Source organism: Meles meles, chromosome 4, assembly GCF_922984935.1.
Source record: "Meles meles chromosome 4, mMelMel3.1 paternal haplotype, whole genome shotgun sequence".
Taxonomy (NCBI): Eukaryota; Metazoa; Chordata; class Mammalia; order Carnivora; family Mustelidae; genus Meles; species Meles meles.
The window spans coordinates 135,873,310-135,897,576 of NC_060069.1; the positions used below are offsets into that span (position 1 = coordinate 135,873,310).

General features: G+C 36.3%; 1 protein-coding gene and 1 non-coding gene across 4 annotated transcripts in view; one reads left to right on the forward strand and one right to left on the reverse strand.

Annotated features, from left to right (window-relative positions):
* Positions 1-24,267, reverse strand: part of NRIP1 (nuclear receptor interacting protein 1) — a 99,720-nt gene that overhangs the window by 43,985 nt on the left and 31,468 nt on the right. The window lies entirely within an intron of this gene.
* Positions 12,880-12,986, forward strand: LOC123941073. Its single transcript, XR_006818169.1, has one exon. It is a non-coding gene; the product is annotated as a U6 spliceosomal RNA (small nuclear RNA).

Sequence of the window (24,267 nt, forward strand, 5' to 3'; positions counted from 1 at the left end):
GGTACTATGATAAGACTTGTAGATACTAAACAAAAAACAAACAAACCAAACCCCCCCCCCAAAAAAAACCCCACACAACTTATTAACCTACAAACACAAAAGCTATGATACATTATTGAAATAAAAATACAGAATATTTGTAGGCAATTAGACAGTAAATTCCTATAAAGCAGTTCTTAAACTGTGGTCCAGGGACCCCAAGAGTCTCGACGATCCATTTAGGAGGTGCACGAGGTCAAAACCTAATCTGATACCCATTTGTCTCTCTCTCTTGAGTGTACAACGGTGTTGTCCAGAGGCCATGGGATGTGTCAGGGCTAATGTGTTAATGGCTCATGGAGTGTAGCCTTGTGTATTCTTGTGCTTTACAAATTTTCTCAGTTTTAATTTCTAGTATGGTAAAATATTGGTTGATATGACCCCCATAAAGAAAAGCTCCCTTGGGTCCTCAATAATTTAAGAGATTGAAGGGGTGCTGAGAGGGAAAAGTTCGAGAGCTACTGCTAGTCTACTCGGATAAAGTTAAGAACTTACATCTTGGTTTTAATGATCCAACAAAATCTCTACTTTCTAATTTTCAGGAATTTATGCTATAACTATGCCAGATAAATACAGTTCTCTATGCAGAAACGTCTCAGAGACCTGAGTAGGGGGAAGAAAAAAATGACCTTTAAAAAAGAAAAATTAGTAAGCTAGAGACGCACGGTTACTACTCTCCTGAATTCACCACGCCAGAAGTAACAAATCCACAAATATTTATAAATATAAGCTGCTGTGTGCTGAGAGCCGAAGACGGAAGGATAACTAGGTAACAAACTGGCCCTCGGTAGGCTCACCCTGTCGGGAAAAACGTAATCCACAACCCAATGAGATACTAGTATAAGAAAAGGCATGCACAAAGTGAAAAGAGCATGGAAGGGCAAATTCTTGGGAAGAAGATAGGCAGGGAACACGTTTGTTAGTGAAGGCACTCTGCCACGGAGGTGGCATGAACTGACTAGCAAAAATCAAGCTTTGCCAAATGGAACAGAAGTTACAGAGCACTCTTCAAGCAGGGGGAGGCGCATCGGTCCCAGCGGGAAGAGTAACAGCACACAGATGTTTCAGAGACTTTAAGTTTCTAGAAACAGATAACGGACCTCTGTTCGAAGCGCAGAAATTGTGAGAAATGAAGACACTTTCTAGAATTCAATAATGTAATCTGATTATCAGTTGAAGTCAATGATGAAAAATCTGGACTTATAAATTTGTAGGCCTTTTTCTTCATTTCCAATCTGTCCTAGATAGTGGCTTTAAAAAAAAAAACACAATAAAATTAATTTGTTAAAAAAAAATGGAGTGTAAACAAAAACTGGTCCTTTGCCATAGGTATTTTGAGGACCTTAGAGAACAAGCTGCAGGATGGCGGGATGGAGGAAGGACAACTGGAGATAAAAATTTCATCATCTATTTTGTTTAGAAAAAGAGAGGACCTACTCATATAGGGCAGGGCAGGGAGAGGGCGGAGAGAGGGAGAAGGTGGGAGAGAACCTTGGGCAAACCTTCATGCCCAGTGTGGGAGCCTGTCCTGGGGCTCGATCTCACGACGCTGAGATCATGACCTGAGCTGAACTCAAGAAGAGTCAGTCACTCAATCAACTGAACCACACAGGTGCCCTATTAATAATCTTTCTGTAAGTAAATGCAACTAACTAATTAAATAAATAAATGGGGTTTGAAAATTACTCCACTCTATCTGGTATATCTCTGATCTAGCATGAGGAAATGCTGGTTATCTAAATAACATGCATAAGCTGTACTGTTAGCATCACACTAACTTCAATGTGCAGACCTCAGGCCATGTGGTTGGAGGGCAAACATCGCGGAGAATCAAGGAATCAGGTTCACTACAATTATTTTAAGTGAGAAAAACCAGAGTGTGAATAAGAAGAGAAAGTGAATGGACACTCTTACCAACACATTTTAAAATTATTTTAATTATTTCATTTGAAAATATTCATGGGAGAGAAAAAAGCCTGAGCTGACATGGATGCTTGGTGTAGTGGGGAATTTTCCTCTCAAAATGATGTTAGTTGTATCAATTAAGGTACTAAGTAAAAAGACTTTAAAAAAGCCAATTCTTTAATGACATCAAGTTCAGCAAAATGTTAATTATATTAACAGTTCCCATTGTAACAGTGAATTAGGATTAAGGAAGGCCTGTCACTTTCCTATAGTCGTTATGTTATTGGGATCACTGAATTATTTTATCAGAGAAGTAACAGAAGGAAACTGGAAGTTTTAGGAAAATGTGGTAGGCATTTTGTCTTATGCCTTTGTCTCTTTGTGGAGACAAAGGCATAAGTATGGAGGATTCCAGCACAAGCATTCCAGATGAGGTATGCACTCTGAGACAAGATGCTGGTTGTGGGAGAGGAAATTAAAGAGTAGGTAGAAGCAATGCTGGAAATCAATACTTCATTCGAGCCCATCACCCAAATTTTCTTGCCCAGGAAGACAGGGAAACATCAGCTGAGAAAGATAAGTTGGTTTATGGGAATTAATTCCAACTAAAATAACTGACCTAGATTCTGGACTGATCTTGGTTTCACCAGTACCATGTTCTCCACTGATTACCTTGCATAAACGCTTTTTCAAAGTGTTATTTATTTCTTTCTTTCTTGTTTTTTTTTTAAAGATTTTATTATTTATTTGACAGAAGAGATCACAAGTAGGCAGAGAGAGAGGAGGAAGCAGGCTCCCTGTCGAGCAGAGAGCCCGATGTGGGGCTCCATCCCAAGACCCTGGGATCACAACCCTAGCGGAAGGCAGAGGCTTCAACCCATTGAGCCACCCAGGTGCCCCTGTTTTTTGTTTTCTTAAGTAGGCTCCATGCTGGGTGTGGAGGGGGGTGTTGAACTCTTCATCCTGAGATGAAGACCTGAGCTAAGATCAAGAGCCAGATGCTTAATTGACTGAGCCACCCAGCTGCCTCTCAAAGTGTTATTTCTTAAATTAAAAACATGACTTTAAGAAATGTTTTATAAAGTTTGGGGAAGGCATTTCATGGAGATGATTAGACTCACTTTACCAGCCTGGTGACCCATTCTGTCTGGTGACCCAACTGAGTCACTGGCCATTGTCTTTTCATACAGATACTTCTATAACTGATAGAAAAGTTCTAGCACTTAAAACTGTGTTGATATAGTTATGTGCATTGAAATAGTTATCACCAATGTCATCAAACTAGGAAAAAAACCATATATTAAAGAACTCTTCCCAGTGAGAACTCATGAGATATAGCAATAAAAACTCCAATTAGTGAGAAAATGAGTATATTCAAGTACTTAAGCTAAATTGATTTATGGTCAATTATCTAATTCTACCTGAGACAGTCACTGTTTTTATATTATCAGTATTTGCCAAAATGAACTAACAAATGCCGCACTCTAAAATAAACAGAGCACAGAAAGTATATGGAGTTCTAAAAAACAAAAAGGGTGTTTATTAGTTATGTGGGAGGACTACTTCTTTTGTCCAAAAGAAGGAGCTGGCAAGGGAGCAAAGGAGATCTCGCTTAAGGCACTGAGAAGCTTTATAAACACTTCATGCTTTATATGGTTTGCAATATTCATTTAATCAAATTCTCCTTTTTTCCTAATCACCCTCCTTGGCCTCTCATTCAGGACATTACTCTACTTAAAAAACATGATGTACTGGGGTGCCTGGGTGGCTCAGCAGGTTAAGCATCCAACTCTTGATTATTGCTCAGGTTATGATCTTGGGGTTGTGAGACTGAGCCCCGTAAAAGGCTCCTGAGCTCGGTGTGGAGTCTGCTTGAGATTCTCTCTCTCTCCCTCTCCCTTCTCTCCCCCACCTTCTCTCTCTTCCTTTAAGAAAAAAAAAAAAAGTGACCATACCCGCTCTTGGAGTGTAGCTGTATGACAGACAAACCATAGTAAAACCTCATGGAATATATTAATTCAGAGTCTTCAAATGTTTTTCTATCAAATACTAGTCTAAATAAGGCCCTCCTTTTGGAAACTGAGAATTCAATGGCTGGCTAATGGAATGCCTACTGAAAAGATATTTTATATAATGACAACTTCTCCCAAATTTATTTGACCATGGAGTCTCATTCAAAACACAATTTAGAAAACATATACTTAACACATTCACTTTCAAATCTTGAAAAAAAATTTAAATATACATAAATGATGATCACAAATAGCTTATTTGTATATGCTTTCCAAACTATGCATTGTACATTCTAAATAATCTGTCTTTTCTATCTGGGAGAAAGATCTAAATTTGATCATTTTTCAAGGACAACTTACTGGCTAAGTAAATTTGTCAGCTGGCTATTTATGATTTACTTATCCAACTGTCAAAGTGGTGGTCGGTACTTGGTACAACAAAGGCGTTGACAAATAAAGAACAACAACAAACTAATTGTATCTTGCGGGTCACAAGAATATGCATGATTATAATTTTCATTTTAATGAAATTAAAAGTTGGGAATTGGGGTGCAGTAACAACTATGCTCATCAAATACAAAAACAGATTTCAGACTATCAGTCATTAACACATAATTATACCTGAATGAAAGAACTCAGCATTTAACAAATAAAAGTCTGGCTGATTTAAAATCTTGATTTAGGGGAAAAAATAGTATGTGAGTATGTGATGAACGACGAGCCACCAAATAATTATTAGTAATTGTAATTTTATTTTAATTTTTATTAAGTAAATGTCTTAAAGATTTTCTTGCTTAAACTATAAGAATAAACAGAATTAAAATAAGTAGAATGATTAAATAACTTAATTACTAGGTTTTCTGAATATAATCAGAATAGTAGGGAAAAAGGAATTTGTATTATTACTGTGCCAACCATATGACACCTTATATAAGGAACAAATTTGGTTCAAAGTTGCCATCGTCCTTTAGAAACATCAGGGCCCATTAAAACACCACGAAGTTCAGGATATCCTATCTGCTCTCTTCTAACAAGAGTTTTCGGCTAGCTAATTGAAAGTGAACTCTTCGCAACTAATGATGAGCACAATAATTAATCACTATGTCCTTTCCCAGTTTATTTGGAGTGCTTCTCTGCCCAGGCGTAAGCAGCACAAAGTCCAAGAGCTTAAGACATGACAAATTCATTTAGGTTCTAGCTCTACTAGATAACAGGAGTGTTAATCCACATAGAATTAGCCACTCACCCATCTCTTTCTGTTGTACTGTCCACTTACTTGTGTTAATTTAATCAGACCATTTTATCACTTCTCAGAAATGCTAATATACTATTTGCCTTATAAGAGGTAACCATTTTACCTAATTCAAAAAGTAATCATTGACTTAGACTATAATAAACCCACAATAACCAAACATGCTTCTATTTTTCCTCAAAACAATAATTAACTTTTTATCTGAAATCAGATTGCTATTTTGGGTTTTATATTAACTGTTCATTTTCTCTGTTTTTTGGTAAAAACAAATTAAGTATCATCAACACAAACACTATTTCTAATTTTAAGCTTCCCAATCCCCCTCTCCAGAAGTAATCTACTCCTTTGAATTCTATAGAATATTTTTTTCTGTCTTTCTTATGGCGTTTAAGCTCTTTCTACTTCTTGATTAAATTTATCTATACTTATCCTTTCTCAGTAAGTTCCTTAGGATTGTATCTTATTCACTATCCACTATCGACTTCTTTGTTTGTTTGTTTTAAACCACATTGTGCCTAATGAAATAATTTGCACAGATAAAACACAAAACATAAATCTGGTGATTACAAGCTAATTTATCACTAAGAAAGGATTCTCCAAAATATATTAAAATCACCCTGATTAAGCCTTCAGAAGTCAGGAAAAATATTCTCACCATCTGTCTCTGAGGTCTGAGAAAGGAAATGGAGAAGGCTGTTGAAAAGTAGCTCTGGTGTCTTGAAATTCCCCGTTCCTCCTCCGGTCTAGTGTGCCCCTGAGGCAAAGGAAAACCAGATTCTGGAATGTTTTTTGTGGCATTCTATACACTTTTCCCAGTATATTTTCTGTTCAAGTTCAATGTAGAAGTAGTCATTTAACAGAGAAATATAGTTTTATGAAATAGGGATTATTCATTAAGGGAACCTATGTAACTTTTGCTTTCTAGACAATACATTTGATCGAAGTAGATGTTCCAAGGCAACTGTGAATAAGGTTTATAGTTGCTAGGATGTGCTTGTTAACCTCTGTTAATTTCAAATTTCTGTCAAATTATTCCAACTAAGTTACATCTACAAATTCTAAATCCTCCCAAAGGTATAGTTCAAAAAAAAAAAAAAAAAAAAAAAGGAAAGAAAGAAAAAAGAAAAGTAAAAAGGAAAAAGGAAAAATAGATGTTCATATTAAGCTTTTTTCTGTTACAAAATACTCCCTAACCTTCTAGCACAAAATTTGTAATAAATATCAAATGCCTTACGTCCGGAGACAGACTTGCACACCAATCTCCAAAGCAGCTTTATTTTAAAAAGCCCAAAACTGGGAACAACTCAAATGCCTTTCAGTAGGTAAATGAATTATGATATACCCGTACAATGGGATATTTACTACTCAGCAACAAAAAAGGATGCACGACTGATATAAACAACAGCATGGATGAATTTCAAAATAATTATGCTGAGTGCAAGAAGCCAGACAAAAAGGAATACACAGTTTGTAATTCCATTTGCACAAAACTGTAGAAAATACAAAGTAATCCACAGGGAAAGAAAATGTTTCAGTGGTGATCTGGGGTCGAGGGGTGGGACGGTACAGAAAGGAAGGATTACAAAAGGACATTACCTTAACTGTGTTGGACATGGGTGTGTACATATTCAAAATTGATCAAGCTGTAAACCTTAAACACCTGCCGTTTATTAGATGTCAATTACTACTTAATAAGGCTACAAAATATTAAATTTCTTCAAATGTTGTATGCCCCTTGGTGTAGCAATTCCAAGTCTAGGATTTATCATAATGAGAAAAAAAATGAGGACATATGCAAGTATTCAGCCATAAGGATGTGACAATATACATTATTTGTAATCGTAAAAAAACTTTTGGAAGCAGCCATTAAATATAAAATAACAAATTTGGGACAGGTTTAATAAATTCTGGCATATTACATGGTGGGATACTATGTAGCCACTAACATTATAAAAAATTATAGGCTATCATTCCATATAACATACACTGAGTGATAAAAATAGGAAACAGAGCACTATGTTCAGTATAGCTGAATTTGTTTCCTACATATATGAAAATAAATGTTGCAATTATTTCTGCATTTAGAGGTAATTTTTATTTTTCCTTTTTGCTGATTTATAGTCCCTAGTTTTTTTTTTCTTTATAATAAACACATATTACTTTGGTAAAATAAAATGAATCAAAGGATAAAAACACCAACAGTCTACAACTGTCCACTCCCTATACGAGTAAAAGACTCCTCAGAGCTGGCGCCCACTACAGAGCTCTAAGCTATCATCCCCTCCACCAGTGACCGACCAGTCGTGAGGAAAGGGCAGGTCTGACAGGATAAACTGGAGTAATAATTAGTAAGCTACGTGCTTTACAAAGTGCTTTCATGGGCATGACCTCATTTGATCTTCATAACTCAGTGAAACGAGCAGAGAAGGCATGATCCCATTTTCCAGAGGGGAAACAGACAACCGAGCAAGGCCAGTCAAGTGTCGTGTCCCAAAATTACAAATCTTGGATTTAAATGGAGCCTTGACTATAAATTCTGATAGGAATTCTAAGAGAAACAGGGGACAATCACTTCTGATTATTTATAACTAGAAGGCAGTGATTTATATAGGAATTTAAAAATAACCGTATTTGCAATCATATTAGTATTCCTATTAGAATCTGCTGGGGGCCTTAGGGATTTCCTAAATCCCCAGGGCCCAACCTCAGAAGCTATACCCTGGCAACCCCAGTAGAATTTAATTGTTTAATTTTCAGTTGCAATTCTTTACTTCTTGAAAAATAAAGAAAATGTATTACCTTTTATTTTAAAGTGGGTAAAAGAATGTAACCATAACTCTATACATAAATTTATGAATGCTACAAACACTGACTTACAAGATATCAAAAGATCTAACTTAATGGTATTTTAAAATACCACCTTTGGGGCCAAATCTTTTTTGGGACATGTGCAGACAAGAAATAGTCTCCAGACGACTTCAAGCATACCCAGTGAAAAAAATGATTAATTCCTCACAAAAATATCAGTAACCATCTTCGGAGGCACAACATTAACAAGCTGGTCAGCATCTGCTAATGAAGCCTTAGGAACCCTTAAACGCCCACGACTACCAGAGACTTAAAAAGGTAATTAATGGTAGCCTTGTTTTCTGGGTGCTTACTGTTTATCAGACACACTAGTGTGTCTAGTGTGTATCAGGTTATACACATGATCTTTAAAATGACCTTATAAAGTGACTATCATCAACCCCACTTTATCGATGAGGAACCTGAGTTTAAGTGGCCCCAAATCAAAAGACCAGTAAAAGCGGGGCACCTGGGTGGCTCAGTGGGTTAAAGCCTCGGCCTTCAGCTCAGGTGGTGATCCCAGGGTCCTGGGATCCAGCCTGCATGGGACTCTCTGCTCAGCAGGGAACCTGCTTCCTCCTCTCTCCTCTCTCTCTCTCTCTCTCTCTCTCTCTGCCTGCCTCTCTGCCTTTCTGCCTACTTGTGATCTCTGTCTGTCAAATAAATAAAATCTTAAAAAAAAAATACCAGTAAAAGCTTCAAGTGGAATTCAAACTCTGGTATATTTTACTTGCAACAAAGATGGGGCCTTGGCAGTTCTCTGGAAGAGACATCTGACTTTTCTCTAGTGTAACCCAGCCACAGTGGTCTCAGTTCAGGCAGTACAAAACACCTGGCAATGGTATATGAAGTTCATGAGTCTATACTTTCCATGTAAAGAGAAAAATATCCAGAGCCCAACATCTGTGTCTGGTATTTTGCCACATTCTACAACAGTTTAATGGCTAGTTTCTATTAAAGCACTGTTTAACCCTTTCGAGCCAACATGATCACATGAAAGATAAATTAAAAGAATATTTAAATAGAAGTCGGTAAAAGGTAATATTAAAGAAACTATCTTAAGACTGTTTTATATAAATAAATGAGTAAATCCAAGTCAGTGGAACTGTATTTCCCAGATGTTTGGGATCATGAAGATAGGAAGCATTTCTGTGAATAAGAAAGCATTTAAATAACTTATATTATAGAAATATAGTATTTCTGTAGAGTATTATGTGACCATCAAAATACATAATTTCAAATAATATTTAATGACAGGCAAAATGAATGTGAGGCTAAGAAAGCAAGACACTCAACTATCTGTTAAGCTGAACAAATTGTAGGGGGCTAGGCACTGTGCTTGGTGTCAGAATTATAAAGTGAATAAGACAAGAACAATGCCAGATGCTGAACTACCCTTCATGTATGTTCTCTTTGCCTACTTAGGACCTTCAGGTTGTCTAGATAATCAGTTCTAATGTCATTTCCTCAGAGACGCTTGTCCACATCACTTTACATAAAGTAGCTTCCCCTCTACCTCTTCTTTCGTTTAAACTCTTTATTTGGTTTTCTGTTTCCCTGATTTTCTTTTATCTGCATCTACTGAGATACTTAAGACGCTTATCCTTTTATTCTATTAATAAGATATATTACATAACTGATTGTTTCAGAGTGAAAACAAACATCTACAACTAACACCATACTTCATGGTGAGAGACTGAATGCTCTGTCCCACTGCCCTATAATCCTGGCAAAAAGGCAAGAGGCCTCCTCTAGACACCACTATTCACCATTGGACCAGAAAGTTTACTCACTGCAGTAAAACCAGGAAGAGAAACACACATAAATTGGGAAAAAAAAAAAAAAAAGGTTAAAACTCTTCACAGGCAACATTATCTTCTATGTAGTTAATTCTAAGAAGTCTACAAAAAAGCTACTAAGGAAGTTTAGAAAGGCTGCAATATATATATCTATATATCTAGATGTAAAATATAATGGAATTCCATATAATGGAATATTATTCAGTCATAAAAAATGAAATCTTGCCATTTGAAAAGATATGGATGAGCTAGAGAGTATAATGTTAAGTGAAATAAGTCAGAGAAAGACAGATACCATATGACTTCACTCCTATGTGGAATTTAAAAAACAAGACAAACGAGTAAGAAAAAAAAAAGAAAGAGAGAGAGTCAAACAAGCCAAGAAACAGACTCTTAACTACAGAGAACAAACTGGTGGTTGCCGGGGGGGTGGGGGGGGTGGGGGGGTTAAGAAGTGCGTTTGTCGTGATGAGCATGGGGTGATGTGTGGAATTGTTGAATCACTACATTGTTCACTTGAAACTAATATAACATGTATTTTAACTATTCTGGAATTAAAATTAAAACATTCTTAGCAAAAAAAAGATGGCAAGTCTCCCCATACTGACCGTCATCAAAATACCACCATAGCTTTTTTTTGGTAGAAACGATTCTAAGATACGCATAAAATTGACTCTAAGATATATATGAAAGATATATTTATATACATGCATATATATATATAAAATATCTTATATATCATATATAGACATATATAAAAATCTAAATAAGGATTTAGAAAAAGAAAATTAAGCTTTAGGACTTACATTACCTAACTTCAAACCTTACTATAAAGCTATAAAAACCAACACAGTGTGATATTGGCATAAAGACAGATATACAGATAATGAAATTGGATAGAGCCCAGAATAAACTCTCACATTCATGGTCATTTGAATTTCAACAAATGATGCTGGGACAGGTCAATAATCAGATGCAAAAACAGACAAGTGTCAATCTTTCACAACATACCAAAAAATAACTTAAAATGGACCACAGCGGGAATTAGAGAACTAAAACTTCGAAACTTCTAGGAGGCATAGAAAAAAGCTTGTAACCTTAAGTTAGGGAAAGAGTTCTAATTCTAAACATTGACAACAAAGGCGCAGTCTATTAAAAAATAAACAAGAAAAATGGAAAAATTAGACTTCATCAAATTCTTCAAAAGTCATAATTTAGGTAAAAGACAAGCCCCGAAATAAGAGAAAATATGCACAAATCATACAAATGATAAAGAAATGGTGTCTAACGTATTAAAACCCTCAGACCTGAAGACTAAGAAGATAAAACAATTTTTTAAAATGGGCTAAAGTTATGAAGCTATTTCACCAAAGATGCATTAATATTTAAGTAAACATATAAAGAGGTGCTCATCATCATTACCTAATAGAGAAACACAAATAAAACCACAATGAGATTCCACTACACAACTCACTAGAATAGCCATAATTATTTTTAAAATTGAAAAATTCAAAGTTTGGGAGGATAGGAAGAAATTACAACCCTCATACATTGCTGGTGAGAATATAAAATGGCACAGTCACTTTGGAAAACAGTTTGGCTGTTTTTCAACAGCCTACTCATATATTTAACCACACGACCCAACAATTTCACTCCTGGGTATCTAACCAAGAGAAATGAAAACATTTGTCATTGTATGTAAATGGTCATAGCAGCATCAATCGTAACAGCCCAAAACTGTAAACAACCCAAATATCCATCAACTGGTAAAGGGGTAAGCAAAAAGTAGTAACAAGCAAACAAACAAAAAAACAAAAAATACCCCAGAAAGAAATTAATAATTCATGCAACAAGGATAAAACTAAGAAACAGAATGCTTAGTGAAGGAAGCTAGATAAAAAGACATATTTATATGATTCCATTTATATGTAAAATGTCTAGAAAAGCCAAAATTAATTAGAGAGAAACTAGATCATATTCTGGGACAGGAGAAGGGAACAGAAATTGACTGCAACAAGCATGAAGGACCCCTGTGGAGTGAGGAAAATGTTCTACAACTGGACTGTGGTGATGGCTGCACTCATCATGCTGGATGCTTAGGAAGGATAAACTGTACAGTACGTAAACTACACCTCAACAAGGCTATAAAAAATTAAAAGGGTATATTCTACATAGAATCATAAATGAGTGTTTCTCAATTCATTTAAAATGAATTTTAATTCATTTAAATTCATTCAAAATGAATCCGATGTTAAAATAAATTGCCATTTCTCCCATTATTTAAAAAATAATCACAATTAAAGATAAGCCTAATGTATAACAATTACTCTTTGGAGAATGCAAAAGTAGTTTTAAGGTGACTATTCACCTCTCTCATCTATTGCCGGTGGAAGGGTAAAATGGTACAACCGCTAAGGAGAACAGTTTGGCAGTTCCTTAAAAGTTAAACACAGAATTACCATATGACCCAGAAATTCTAACCCCTAGGTATAAATAGAAGAGAAATGAAAACTTATGTCTATATAAAAATCTGTATATGCATGCTCATAACTGCATTATTCATAACAGCCAAAAACTGGAAACAGTCTAGGTGTCTATCAACAGATGAATGGGTAAACAAAACGTGATACGTTCAGCAAGAAAGTATTATCCAACCACAAAAAGGGATGAAGTACTGATACAAGCTACAACACAGATGAACCCTGGAAATTATTATGCTGAGTGAAAGAAGCCAGTCACAAAAAAACATGTACTGTATGATTCCATTTATGTAAAACGTCCAGAACAGGCAAATTCGGAAACAGAAAATAGACTCGTAGCTGCCTCAGAGCTGGGAGTGGGGAAGGATAAGAATGGGGAGTGACTGATAATGGGTGCAGGGTTTCTTTTTAGGATCATGAAAATATTAAAAACTTAGAAGGCAGTGATGCTGCATACATGTGTGACTATAAAGAACACTTTAAACGGGTGAATTTTATTGTATGTGAACTGTATCTCAATAAATCTATTTTAAAAGATGATTACTGTGCTCACTTGGACAGCATATATGCTAAAATTGGAACAATATAGAGAAGAACAGCATGGTCACTGCACAAGGACCACACGCAAATTTGTGAAGTGTCCCATACTAAAAAAAAAAATGATGACTGTTAATGTAGGATTTATTAAAATATCAAAAGTAACTTCAGAGTAAAAATCTGGGCTTCTAATCTTATTTGCTTTTGGCATGTCTAACACTTATCTAAACGGGTATGTTAGTGTTCAGTTCATTGTGGCTAAATAGAAATCACTTTTAAAAAATCAGCTGCAGGAACCTGGGTGGCTCAGTCGGTTGGTTAAGTGCCTTCAGCTCAGGTCATGATCCCAGGGTCCTAGGATCTAGTCCCACATTGGGCTCCTTGTTCAGTGGGGAGCTTGCTTCTTCCTCTCCTGTCCCTCCCCCTGCTTGTACTCACTCTCTCTCTCTGTCAAAGAAACAAAATCTTGCAAACAAAAACAAACAAAACCACACTTAAAAAAAAAAAAATCAACTGCACTTTTACTCACCAGTAACAAACAGAAAATAACATTTAAAAAATATCCAACAATAAAATGTACCTAAAGAATAAAAGTTAACTTGAAAATTTATCTGAAGACATTAAATACAACCTAAATAAACAGGACATACCATATTCATGATAGAAAGACTCAGTATCATAAAATGAAAATTTCCCCCAAATTCAACTGATTTTAATGCAATGCCGATTCTCAACTTAAAATTTTAATCCCTCTCGAATTTATTTTTTATATGTTATGTAGGAGGGATCCAATTTCTTTTTATCCCCCAAATGAATAACCAGTTCTTTCAGCTCTGTTGAATGATTCCTTCTTCCTTCAGTGATCTGCAATGTTGTGACTTCTGTCAAATATCAACGCATAAAACCTTTTGAAATTCAAAGTTGAGAATACAAGTCCTTAATATTTTTGAATAAAACATAAGAGACTACCTTTATGAATTCAAGTATGGAAGATTTAAAACTTAAGACACAGAATAGGGCTAACTATAAAGCATATGATTAATAAATTCAAGTATATTATAATTAAAAACTTCTATTCATCAACAGATACAACAAGGAAAAATAAAAAATGATTAACTACAATACCACAAAGCACACTGCCTACAGTTACAATTACGATACCCGGAATATGTGTGTGTGCACACGTGTTGTATCCTATAACAATTTATTTAAAAATAGGCAAAAGCCTCCGCCTTCGGCTCAGGGTCCTGGGATCGAGCCCCGCATCGGACTCTCTGCTCAGCAGGGAGCCTGCTTCCCTCTCTCTCTCTCTGCCTGCCTCTCTGCCTACTTGTGATCTCTCTCTCTCTCTGCCAAATAAATAAATAAAATCTTCAAAAGAAAAAAAAAAGCTTTAAAAAATAAAAATAAAAAAAAAATTACGCAAAATGTAAGGGTGCCTGGGTGGCTCTGTTGGTTAAGCCTTCCAACTCTCGACTGTAGCTCAGGTCATGATCTCAGGGTCATGAGACAGAGTCCTGTGTGGGGGTCTAGTCTCAGCCGGGAGTTTGCTTGAGATTCTCTCCCTCTCCTGATGCTTCTCCCCCTGCTCATGCTCAGGTGCAATGTCTCCCTCTCACTTAAATAAATAAAAACTTTAAAATAAAAATAAAAATAGGGAAAATACAAAAAAGTATCCCTGATTAGGGGTGTGAGGGCCTGAGCAGGATGAGGCTGGTACCATGCCGGAATGGAGGGAACAGTGAGGTATGGGAGTCAGAGTCCAAGCTTTGGCAAAGTGGTGTGGGTTGGAGCAGGACCTGCCCACCAGTGATCTAATAGCAGATGCCAATGACTGCTCAGGGGCAGGAGGGTGCCCATAAAAAGATGCACTGTGTGGTGCATGTAGGAATGTGGGAATCCAAACAGGGTGAAGGGGGCCTCCACATGAAGGGTCTTCCAAGCTTAAAGAGAATTTGGGCAGGGGGGTGCGATGGATACGGCAGACTGAGTACACACAGTGGTACTGGTCAAATTAAGTAAACACATTTAGGCTAATGATAGGCAAGTTTCTTACTGTTAGAGAAGGGGATATAAAAAAAGAAAGGGGGAAAATGTGACTAAACACTCCTATAGGAATGAAATTGGAAGTAGCAGCATGATTGATGAATGGCATGTCAAAAGAACACAGAAGCCAACTTTAAAGGAATCCCACTGGCTAAATCGGGGCAAGGTGAACATCAAAATAAGGAACAACAGTTACTGATCAGAGCTCACTGAATAAAAGACAGAATCATGAACTCATACTGATACAAATTAATTAATTAAATGGAAGCTTGATGGGGAAGGAGACAGTCAGTTTTAAAGTACCTCTGCACAAAACAATTACTAAACACAGAGGAAAAATGAGTAATTTCACAGTAGAGAAACATGGCAGACACCACCTTAATCAAGTAATCACGTTAACATACACAGTAATGGGTCACAGTGAAAATGGTGTGTCACCTGACAAGATACAAAGAGAAGACACAGCGTAATGTCTGTGATATTCCTGCCAAATATACACAACTTGCATGTAATCATTAGGAAACAGCAACTGAACCTAAAGGAAGAGACATTCTACAAAATAAGTGGCTTATACAGCAGAGTCTTGAAAAGTGCCAAGGTCCTGAAAGTCACACAAAGACTGAAGAACTGTTCCAGATTGAAGGAGACTGAAAAGATGTGACAAGTAAAATGCAAGCTGTGCTTCTGAACTAGATCCTTTTGCTATAAAGGACATTATTGGGACTACTTGTGAAAATTGAATGAGATCTGAGGATTAGATGGTAGTAATGCATCAATGTTAATTTCCTGATTTTGATGGCTTTATTGTGGCTTATAGGACGATGTCCTTGTTTGTAGGAAATATACACTGATTTATTCAGGGGTGATGAGGCATCACATCAAGTCTTCAGAGGAAAAATTTTCTTCCTGATTGTGTTATTTAAAATTTTTAAAAATCTTAAAAATAAATATATTTAATGCATAGTTTTGAGTATGTAATGGACAAAAGACATAAATGAGAAATTCATGAAAGAAAAATTCCAATGTTGAGTAATCACATGAAAAGATGTTCAATCTCATTGGCAATCACAGAAAAGCAAAATAGTAAGATGTCATTTTGTAGCTACTATATTCAGAAAAGTTAAGGAACCTGAGATTTCCAAGTTTTGGAAATGATTTTGTTCACTGGGAGCTTCTGGTTGTTATTGGTAGTATTTAAACTGGCCCAATGATTTGTTGAACAACTGGCATTAATTTGTATAATTGATTAATATACTCATATAATGCTCATAATTCTCTACACCCCTACTCCTAGGTATGTATTCTAGAGTCTTCGACATGTGCTCCAGAACACAAATAAAAGGACGCAGACATTAGCAATGCGTTTCACAGCAAAAACGTATCTGTATCAACATACAGATATACATCAATCTCAATACAGAGATACCAAAAACAGGCAAACAAAAATACCCAACAGCAACAACAATCCAGATATCTACCAATAAGAAAACAAATACATTCATACAATGAAGTATTACTCAGCAGTGAAATAAATGAACTACAAACTATATACGATAATAAATTTCACAAAAACACAAAGAACAAAAGCAAGTCTCAGAAGATTTTATGCAGAATGCTACCATTTTTATAAAGCTTAAAAAAAAAGTAAAATTAAATAGCATATTACTTAAAGACCCATGTGATAAAAGCAGAATTATTAAAAAGTAAATGATAAACACAAACTTGTAGAATGATTGGGAGGTCGGGGGGTCAGGGAGGGCAGTAAGGGCAGCGCCACAGGCATATGCTGATAGATGTATACTTTATTAGTCAAGTTCTGGTTCCATGTCGGTTGGTGGATTCTTGGTAGATCACTTCAGTATTATGCTTTATAATATAAATATATTCCTGATTGCATAATAAAAAAAAGGCTGCCACGTTGTAGCAAACAGAGTTTTACTTTGATAAGAATATTGTTTAGGTAAGCATCTTAACTTGCACGCATGAACAAATGCTAAATTGCTGGGGAACAGATTTTCCTAAATCTCCTCTTCAAAAACAAAAGCAAAGGAGCAGATAAAGAGATACACTCCACAGAAATGGAAGGTAGATTTGTAGATAAAAACTTAGAGTTCCGTCAACCAAAGAATGAGGCTAATTTACATCTTCTGCCAATTTGGTCTCAAAACTAGCATAAATGCTTGCTTAATTACTGCAAATCTGCAGAACTCTTTCATGGGAGATGGTCATGTTGCAAAAATTACTTAACAGGAGAAACAGGCAAACTGAAGTAATTCAATATACTTCAGGTTCTGACTAGACAGTATTTCCTCTCTAATCCTAAGCATTTCCCCTCATTGGTCTTATAGGCTAATGGTTATATATTCATCCTGATTGGCCAAAAGTGTGATGAGAAAAGCCTAACCCACCTTAAAGAGCAAAATTTGTTTGACCAATAAATAATTCCTTATACTCATTATACAATACTTTGATCTGACAAAACCCACGATAATTCAATTTTCTCAACAACCTTCCATTAGAGGTAAGGCACGTATTATCAAGCAACACTTACTTCATGCAGCATAGTATTTTTAAAAGTTTAAAAATAAGTTAGAAATGTTAATGATGCTCTAAATCAAATTTTCTATCTAAATATTTATTATCTATAATATAAAAGGTATTTTATAAGGTGCTTCTCAGCATTTTATGTGATAAACCCAGACTGAAAATCTGGTTAAAGGGCATCTTGGACTAATTCCTCTTCAAAAGAAAAGCCACTCATCCTGATACATTTTATATATATATATATATATATATATATATATATATATATATAGTGTGTGTGTGTGTGTGTGTGTGTGTGTGTGTGTGTGTACATAATAGCAGTTCTTTTTCCTGGCTTGGATCACTACTGAATATTATGCCTGAGTCTTACCTATAGACTGCACAATACTTAGGAAGTAGGGATGGGGACGATAGCTTCTTGGTTAACAGATATCCTTTAGAGGAATTGTTGCATCATGTTATAGAGGGAACAAGCAAAAACTAAATCCATGAACACCACTGGTCCTTGTGGTGCATTTTACTTTTTATGCATATTTTTGACAAAGGTTGGGGCTTCAGTGCAATTTCTGAAACTAGAATATATTGGGCACTAAATAAATGCTCAGGGCATAAATGTTTTTTTCATTGGTCTATCTTAAGATTACTTCCAATATCTCCCTGTATTTGGTCGACAGAACATGAAATATCCCTTCCCATATATACTTTACTTCTCTGTGTCCTTACTCTTGTATGGTTTCTGTTTTTAAATTTATATTCTTTTAAAAGACATTCTCTATTTATATGAATGACCAATGCTACCCTATTAAAAATATACATTGATCCATCTTTAAAAAATATATACATATCCAACTTTATTTGACATCTCCATCTGACATCTATAAATTGTTTATCTGACATCTCAGATTTAACATGTCAATGACCGAGTGCCTATTCTTTCTAATCTCAGATAATATCAACTCCATTCTAAAAACCTGGCTGGCATCCTAGATGCCTGTCCTCTCCTCACAGGCCACATCCAATTTGTCAGCAAATTCTGTAGGCTTTGCCTTGGAAATACCTAAAATCCAACTACTTCTCACTGTCCCCATTCAAGTTACCATCATCTCTCCTGGATTATTACAATAGCTTCCTGATTGGTTTCCCCGCTTCTGTTTCTAATGCCCTTTGCTCTCCTTAATACAACCGCCAAAGTGATTCAGTGAACACGTTTTATTGCATTACCCCTTGGCTCAAACTGTCTAGTGGCACCCCACTCTGACCTCACTGCCTGTGACTCTCCCTCATTCACCCACAGGGGCTTTGACTAGAATACCCTTCTCCTCAGAGAGCTGTATGTACCACTTCGACTCAGCCTTTATTTAAGTCATCTTCTGAGTGAGAGGTTCCCTGGCATAATCTAAAATTTCATACATCCCTGCCCCAAACCTTCCAAGCTCCCTTCTCTGGTTCAGTTTTTTCTTAGCATGGGTCGTAGGATACCATGAAGTTGAACAGTTGTATACTCTTTGTCCGCTTCATCAGTAAAATGTAAGCTTCAAAGGGGCAGTAATTTTTCCCCGTTTTGGTCACTGCTCCATCCTCAGGACAGAGAATAACTGGAATACAGTAGATATTCAATAAACATACATTGAATGAATCAAGGCATACCTGTCTATATTTTGTGATCCCATAAGGAAGCCTGCAGAAATGAACAAAACTGTGAACTTTCCTAGTTGTGTCATCCACCATGACAACCTTCCCCTTCTCACTTGAGCTGGCAGAACACTCACTCTCTTCCTCTTAGGAGCTGAATCCTGATTAGGTCAAGCCACCATGACAAGTAATGTTTACTCTGCCAGTCAGGAGTTTAGGCATAGGTATACGAGGCAATTATGGCCAATGGAGTTTACTAGAAAATGTTTTTCTCACTTAAAAAAAAAAAAAAAAAAAAGTAGCATGGAAAAAAATGTCTACCTTATAACCGAAGATCACCAAAACATTCAAGACAACAGAGTAGAAAAATGGAAAATAGCATGTGCATTCGTGATAACACTATTATGATAATTAATTAGCTATCTGTACTTTAAGCTTCATGTTGGGTAGGATATTTATCCCTCATTGTTTAAGTTATTTTAGTAAGGTCTTTAATTACTTGTATTTTAATTAACACAGAAAAAAGTTTTTAAATAGTTACAGTTTCCTGCAATGTGTTAATCAAACAAAATGAAGATGGATGTCAGGTGTTTTTCTCCTTTTTTATGCTGAATGCCTACAGAACATGTCATATGACAATAAAACAAGCTCTCTCAATATGAGTCATATTTTCTCACAGGAATTAATTTATAAACAGTGTGTTCTTAATTAAGAGTTGAAAAACATATGACCAAAGCAAAGGCAATTTAAATGTAGAACTTTGAAATAATTTAAATAGGGAATTGTGCTCTAAACCACTATCTGCCTAACCAGGTTCTGCAGAACTATCAGTACTCATCCAAAGGAAGGAAGAAAGGGAAGGAGAAGGAGAGGAAGTTAGGTGGTAAGGAGGGACGTGGGAGGTCTCAAGGCCACACAAAATCAGGACATGATGAATTAAACATAAATAATTACACTTCCTTTGTGTGTGTACACACACTGGACGGCAGCTGAGGGACCCTTTTATCCGTGAAATAATTGTAGATTTACAGGGAAGGGGGATCTGGTGATTCAGTAATGGTTTGAGTACAAGGGCTAATAGTCATCAGGTTTTGGTTTTTAACTCAAAGCCAAACCATTATTAACAAAGCCAAAGTTTTATCTATCCAAAACTCTAACTCTTTCAAGTTCTCACTGTAAGAACCTACCAAATTATAATGTTTCCTCATTAAGGTCTTATAAACTTACAAAATTCCTACAAATGTAAAATCCCTATGCCATTAAACAACTTCCTTTAAACAAAAAGGGCACCAAACAGAAGATAAAAAAAAATTAACTTTATACAGGATAAACTTAACTCTGTACTTAATATAATGCCTATAGTATATGGTAACTATTTATTTTTTTAAAGATTTTATTTATTTATTTGACAGAGAGAGATCACAAGGAGGCAGAGAGGCAGGCGGAAAGAATGGGGGAAGCAGGCTCCCTGCAGATCAGAGAGCCCGATGCGGGGCTCGATCCCAGGACCCTGGGATCATGACCTGAGCTGAAGGCAGAGGCTTTAACCCACTGAGCCAGGTGCCCACCGAGGTGCCCCTGTGGTAACTATTTAATTGCCAATCTTTTATTAGCTGCCACTTTGAAAAATTACTGGATGAATTATGGCTCTGAAAAAAAATCACTGAAGGATGACGGGAAAAGTAGAGATTTCCTTTAAAATCTTCTCAGCATATTCCACAATAGTCAATTCATTGGTAATACTTCAAAAAGTATACATGAATCAATTTAGCCGAGGACTTGAGTCCCGCGAGTACATCTGATCAAGGGAAGGCTGACCATCTACTGACAGCACTGCCTCCTCCCGCTTTCCCTGCTTCTCCTTTGGGTCACTCTCGGGCAATGACGCAGGAAGGAAAGCAGAAACATAAATAAAGACTGGATTAAAAGTACAGAGCCATAAAATTGTCCAAAAAACTGGATACTGTCTTAGTCCATCCAGGCTGTGATTGTAACAAGAGTAGTATGGAATGGGTGGCTTATCAACAACAAAAACTGATTTCTCACAGTTTGGGTGGCTGGTGAGTCTAGGATCCTGGTACATGCAGATACAGTATCCAGGGAGAATCTACTTTCTGGTGCAGAGATGGCCATCTTTTCACTATCCCAAAGATGGCAGAAAGAGAAAGGGATCTCTCTCAGGCCTTTTTTATACAGAAACTCATCCCACTGGGAGGGTTCCACCTTCATGATCTAATCACCTCCCAAAGGTTCCACCTCCTAATGCCATCTCTTTTGGGTTAGGATTTCAACATACGAATTTTGAGGGGAAAATAAACATTCAGACCATAGCAGATGATAAATAAAAATGTGTTTTCCCAAATATAAATTAAGTGGTATCTGGACAATAAGAGATTCAAAATATTTTAGTATTTTATCTTAAGTCAACTAGATAAACATTATACAAATGGAAAAAAAAAAAGTATCAATTCCAAAATTCCAACATTAACGATTATATAAAAAAAATTTAGTCTATACTTCTCACAAGTACTAAAGGCCATGTTTAAAGGGTATCTACGGACTAACAATAACTAAAACTTACTGCACCAAGAACAACATTAAGTGCTTTCTATGGTTTTAGTCTTCCAATTCTCAAAACCAATCCTACTGAGTTATCCCTATTTTACAGATGAGAAAACTGAGCCTTAGGAGATAAAAATAATTAGTCCAAAGTCAACAAGGTAGGTGTCAGAGTCAGGATTCAGACTGTTCAAAACAAGACACCAGTGTCTCAATACTTGTTAAATTCATTCTATTAGTTATAAACACCGTTTTGACTCTAACATGGTTTCCTAAAGATTTTAAAGAAATCTTAAATATATCTCCATACTTTAATGACTCTCAACATGCAATGCAAGTTTTTTAAAGCAAGTTTTAAAATTCTAATATAGTTAACATAGTGTTATATTAGTTTCAGGTGTACAACATATCATTCAACAATTCTATACATCAATCAGCGCTCATCATAAGTGTGCTCTTTTTCTTTAAGATTTTATTTATTTATTTAAAAGATTTTACTTATTTATTTGACAGACAGAGATCACAAGTAGCAGAGAGGCAGGCAGAGAGAGGAGGAAGCAGGCTCCCTGCTCAGGATGCTCGATCCCAGGACCCTAGGATCATGACCTGAGCCAAAGGCAGAGGCTTTAACCCACTGAGCCACCCAGGCACCCCAAGATTTTATTTATTTATCTGAGACAGCAGATGGGGGAAGGGCAGAGGGAGAGGCAGAGAATCTCACTCAGAGACTCCACACTAAGCTGGAGCCCCATGAAGGGCTTGATCTCACGACTGAGATCATGACCTGAGCTGAAATCAAGAGTCAGATACTTAACTGACCGAGCCACTCAGGGGAACTGAAAGTGTACTCGTTAGAAATGCAAGGTTTTTTGTTTTGTTTTGTTTTTTAAGATTTTATTTACTTGAGAGAGAGAGTGAGAGAGAGACAGAGAGCAGGAAAGAGGAGAAGGTCAGAGGGAGAAGCAGATTCCCCGTGGAGCTGGGAGCCCAATGTGGGACTTGATCCTGAGACTCCGGGACCATGACCTGAACTGAAGGCAGTGGCTTAACCAACTGAGCCACGTAGGTGCCCCAGAAATGCAAGTTTTTAAAACTACTATTTGGAGGGTTAAATCCTAGCCATTATAATTAACTTTTATTAATTAGATGGCAAGTAAATGCCAGTTTTCTTTTTTTTTAACAATCATACTAAGTCATATATTATCTCACTTAACAGATACTATTCAACTTTACAGATGAAGAAACTAAGGCTTCAGAGCCATGGAGACTTGCCCAAAGCCATACAACAGATATGGGGTAGAGCTGGGATTCAAATTCAGTCCGTGTGCTCCTATAATGCACTGAACAAACCACGACTGAAGGAAGCCTCCACAGTGTCAGACCAATTGCCTTGGTCAACACATCTGCTGACCATTTCATGAAAGACTAACAGTATGTTTTTAAATCACAGGTCAAATTTCCTCTGCGTGGAGCTGTACAAATATAATTACTAGTCCTTTCCTCTTTAAACAAAAATACATCTCTAGGATAGTCCAGCAATTTCTGCAAACAAATTTACCAAATATACTGCTTTTGTTACTACCAATAAGCACCCTGAATTTTCCTTATTGGAATAAAGTCTGTGAAGTCTTTCTGTAGGAAAATCTCTAGGACTTTTTAAAGTATCAAAACGTTGAGGAAATGTTGATACATTAAAATAAATCTTGACCCAGTAAAAACTGGCACTAGGCCTTTTATTTTCTTGCAGTCAGCAAAACTACAAACCTATAAAAATGCAAATAGTAGTTAAGCATTTTGAAGTGCTTGCATACATGGTGAGTCACTTTACAAACTAATACTTTATACTGAAAACTTTTTTAACCTGGATATGTAGGCAGCAATCACTTTACAAACCTCTAAGTACTATACAATGAAAGGGAAAGCAAGTTCATTTGGGGTTTTATCAATTGCTTTCTCTGACAACTATCTTCCTTAGGGGGAGAAAAGAGTATTATTACTTATTGGCTCCTCTCTACCTTGTTTTATAGTTCACACACATTCGGGAGCTGCTGTTTATAACCCTGTATTAATCTAGATCTTTGGAAGAAGTCAAATGAAGGCCAATTTAATCACCCAACAACAATAAGCAAGTTTGTATGGGGAGAGCACAGTTGAAGGAAGCAGAGAAAACTGGGTCAGTAGGTGGCAGATGGTAACGGGTTCAAACTTGAAAGGAGTTCAAAAGCGTGGAGCAGGGTTTGTGAAAACTCCTCAAGTAGAATAGAAGCAAAAAAAGAAGAATGCATAATGTGTGGAAGAGAGGTCCTAATTTAGAAGGGTGTGCTATTGAGTAAAACAGTAGTCATCCGAAAACCTATTTTAATTCTTTTGGAATATACAGAATTAACAGTATTGTCAATAAAACATTATCTTTCTAGAACATTTCACTGGGTGACAACAAACTTATTTTCTCCTTTACTTTTTGCATAATATTCCTCTGATGTAGGTTATGTCCTTATTTTACAGATTGGTAAACTTGAGGCTCAAGTTAAACAGTCTCTTTGATGAGCTACAGCTCAAACATCAAACTTGCGACTCTAAGACCAGCATTTTTCATGTCACTATATTACACTGTG